We start from the raw sequence: 4,700 nt of genomic DNA on the forward strand, positions 1-4,700 counted from the left end.
TATTGGCCAACAATTTCTAAAGAAAGCCGAATCGTAAATAAACAAATTCTGCATTTTTTGCGAACATGAGTCGTCTTTGTGAAATCTTTAGAAATATTTTTAAATCTTTGTAATGTCTTTAAAATCATTGAAATCTTTTGAAATCTTTGTGAAGTATTACAACCTTAGTGAAAGCTTGAAATTTCGGTGAAATCTTTTGGCATTTTTCAAAGCTTTGGTAAAATCTTTAAAATTCTTGAAATCTTTGAAAATATTGTGAACTCTTTCTTTAATCTTTGTTTGCGAAATCTATTGTATTTGTTTAAAATCACTAAAGTCTTTTGAAATCTTCTCAAATGTGTTGAAACCTTTTGAAATCGTTTAAAATCTTTTAAATGTTTTGAAATTCTTGGAATCTTTTGAAATCCTTATGAATTCTTTAAAGAAATTGTGACATCTTCTCTAAGTGATTTGAATTCGTTTGAAATCTTTGTGAAATCTTTTTTAAACTTGGTGTAATCGTTTAAAATCACTGGAATATTTTAAATCTTCGAAATCTTATAACAAATTTTGATATCGTCTATAACATTTGAAATGTTTTTAAATCTTTGAAATCTGTTGTACTGTACCCTTGTTGAAATCTTTTAAGTCCTTGAAAGCTTTGAAATCTACGAAAACTTTGTGAAATTTCTTTAAACCTTTATAAAATCTTTGAAATATTTAGGGAATGTTTCTTTAATATTTTTTCGTTAAATCTTTTCTGTTTGTTTGAAATTATTAAAATCTTTTCAAATCTTCTCAAATTTGTTGAAACCTTTTGAAATCATTAAAAATCTTTTAAATGTTTTGAAATCTTTGAAATCTGGTGCATTGTACCCTTGTTAGAATCTTTGAAATTCATGAAATGTTTTGAAAGCCTTAAGAATTCTTTGAAATATTTGAGAAATCTTTTGTAATGGTTTGAAATCCTGTCAAACATGTTTAAATCTTTTAAAATCTTTGAAATGGTTTGAAATCCTTGAAACTTGGTGTACTCCCTTGTTGAAATCTTTGAAATTCTCGTATTGTTTTAAAATCTTTGTGAATTCGTTGGAATTATTTAAATTATTACAAATCTTAGTGAAATCTTTTGATATCTCCTAAAAAATGTTTAAATTATTTAAAATCTTTTAAATGTTTTGAAATCTTGGAAATGTGGTTTAATATACCCCTTTTAAAATCTGTAAACTCTCTTGTAAGTTTTAACATCTTTGTGAAATGTTCCAAATCTTTATGAAATGTTCGAAATCTTTGGGGAATTTTTGTAAAAAATTTTTATCTAGTGTACACGCCTTTTTTGAATGTTTGAAATCCTTGAAATCTTTGTGAAACATGTTGAAATGTTTACAAAATCTTTCTTGAATCTTGGTTTGGAAAATCTTTTGTATTCGTTGAAGTCATTGAAAATGTTTTAAAACCTATTGAAATCGTTTCAAATTTTTAAAATCTTTGAAATTTGGTGTACTGTACCCTTTTTCAAATTTTTTAAATCCTTTAAATCTTTAAAGTTTTAAAATGTTTATGAAATTGCTGTGAAATCTTTATTGAAATCTGGCGTGCGCGCCTTTTTTTAATCGTTAACATCTGTAAAATTTTTATGAAATTTTAAAGATATTTAAAATATTATGAAATGTTTGAAATATTTTGAAATCTTTAGAAATATTTTGTAACCTTTTGAAATCTGCTGTACACTCAAAAACCGAGTAGTTAATCCCTCGAAAAATCCGTTGTATGGCCATGGCTCATTCTAAATCTGAAACTAAATTAACATCGAATTTTTAAACTAATAATTTTTATAATTTCTAAGTTGAACACCTCGACAAAAAATGCCTTGAAATAACTTTGCTTATTCTGTAATAAACAAAAGATAAATTATATCTTGATAAATAACAATTTTTTTCAGCAGCAAGATGTTTTGTAAACGAGAAGTTTCTTTCATAATAGGCTAAAAAATTTAAATTACTCTTCGCATTTCGATAAAATTACTGTTTTAAAAGAAAGAAAATAAGAATAGTTAAAATTCAAGGTTTTCGTGAAAAAATCAAGGAGATTTCCAGATTTTCAAGGTTTAAAAAAAATTCAAGGAGAGTTCCAGGTTTTCAAGGTTTTCAAAGTCACTAGACACCCTGAAGAAGCTTAAGTTTTAAGTTTAAGCTTAAGTTTTTTTTTAAGACAAGTTTTCAAAAAATACATAAATTTCTAACTAAATATTTGAAGCTCTAACTAAAAAAAGTAAATTTTTACTAAAAGAAAACAAATTTTCAACAAAACTGTCAAATTTTCACATCAAAAAAATTTATTTCTAACCAAAAATAAATTGAATATTTGATATTCGAACCAAAAAAATTTTGATGTTAAATAAAAGAACAGTTGAATTTAAACCAAAAAATACTAATTTTAAATGAAACGCTGAATAATTAAGTTGAAACCAAAATGAAATAGTTTACATTTCGATTAAAAAAGTAATTTGGAACTGAAATTTATTTTCTACGAAAAAGTCAAGTTTCGACTAAATTTTTAACTAATTTTTTAACAAAATAAAATGATGATTTTTACCAAGGAGATTAAATGTTAAGCACCAAGATTAAATTGCAAGTAAAAGAGTTAACTTTTCAATGAAATAATTGAATTTTTATCCAAATGGTTTATTTTTTAACTAAAAGAGACGAATCGTGAACCAAAAATGGACAAGTTAAATTTTCAGGTAATTAATTTTTAATGAAAAAAAACTGATTTTCATAAAAACAGTTCATTTTAAACAAAAGAGATGAGTCTGCAAGAGGCAACGTCAAATATAATAGTTGATATTTTAACCAAAAAATATTTTTATTTAAAAGACGTAGGATGCAACCAAAAAGGACGAGTTTTCAACAAATCCTGTAATTTTTCCAAACAAAAAAAAACAGTTTTTAACAAGAAATACAAAAATAATAAAATAAAAGATAAATTTGTAACCATAGAGAAGAAAATTCATCCGATAAAATTTTAATCAAAAACAGTTGAATTTAATGAAAAAAGGGGATTTTTATCCAAAACAGTTGGTTCTTTAATTTGAAAATATTGTTTATAGTTTTCTCTATAAAAAAATAGAATACTTTTAAAAATATGTGCTTTGAAATGTCCTTCCAGCCAGTAAACAATAATTTTATGTTTGTGAAATTCGGAATTATGCAAGAAAAACTGACCGTACTTAAAATATTAAATTTTTTCTTTTCAGGCGGTTTTCATGAGCATAGGCGGTAAAATGAGTCACTGAATTTTCTCGTAGGTTATCATTTATTTTGTAAATGTTTTTTGTATTATTATCAGGAAAAACATTATGAAACTTCTTTTTTGAAAAATTTTCGCTTAATGTTGAATAAATCTGGAAAAAACGAAAGAAAAAATTAGAAGATCTGTATTCTGCTACTTTGCATTTGTTTAGAAGGTCCAAGAATCACGCAAAATTAAATATTAGATGTTTTTCCAGTTGCCATTTTAGATAGCTTATTTATTAAACCTTAAGTTTTCAACAGATCTGTATATAATTATAAAACCAAAATAGGTGAAATTTTGATTTGACTAAAAAGTGTCGTATGGTCAATCAGTAGGTTAGGATGCAATGTTTCATATTTTCAGATTGTATAGGGTGTTAATAATGGTGTAAGCGCATAAAAACTAATCTTGTCGACAAAAATTCTCAGAAAAAGTATGACAGCAGCACTGTTATAGGTATGATAAAATAATATGAGTTGCTGTCAACCACAAGAGAGAGCACTGTTTTTCTGGTGTATTTTTCTTAAATAAATTTGTTTTAAAACTTGTAAAATGCTATAAAAATAAGAAAAACATTGTTTTGGCTTAAAAATCCGGCAGATGTTAAAAAAGCGGTTTAATACCCCAATATATATGAAATGTAGTGTCATGCAGTAATTGTAGTAGACCAGTCTAGTTATTAAGAGTTTACGTATTGTAGAATTTCTCTTTTACTGAAAGAATGTACGTGTTCAAGTAAAAAAATTCCTATATTTACTTCTGTAATATGATTATTGAAAGATATGTCAATATAATTCGTTTATCTATTCACGTTTTGTAGTATTAGTTACGGTAGAGGTTAGGATTAAAGATTGCATCATTTTGAAGTTAAATACTTTAAATTTTCCGTTCAATTTTGGAAAGCTATGCGTAAGATATGTTTTCATTTTAAAATACTCAAACTTAACAAGATTCTTAATTACAAATAATATATAATAACTCATTTAATTAAGTGACCCATCTCGTCCATGAGCCAAGTGCACTTGCTCTTTATTTTCGTTTCTAATTCCGCATATACTTTTTTAGTTACTTTTATCTTAACAAAATGTTAATTAAAAATGTTTATAAAGTATATATAACGCTTTACTTTCAAGCAATGAATTAGCAGAATTTAAATACTGACGTGAAAAGGACAGCTATGCTCATCTCGCCCCACCCTACCCTATCAAGTATAGGCTTGTGCATGGAAATTTCTTTTGGCGAAGTCTAAATACATAAAAAAATTAAGGTTTTCTGAAAATTCCATTTGAAGAGTGCTCAACAGAAACGTATATATTTTTTACTTACACAAAAAGGCAAGCCGGGCCTCGCAGGCCCGCTGTTCATTGCAACATCAACTTTGAATACCGCGAGGAAAAGAGTATGCATATCACTCATTTTATGCATGA

Source organism: Belonocnema kinseyi, chromosome 3 (assembly GCF_010883055.1).
Source record: "Belonocnema kinseyi isolate 2016_QV_RU_SX_M_011 chromosome 3, B_treatae_v1, whole genome shotgun sequence".
Taxonomy (NCBI): domain Eukaryota; kingdom Metazoa; phylum Arthropoda; class Insecta; order Hymenoptera; family Cynipidae; genus Belonocnema; species Belonocnema kinseyi.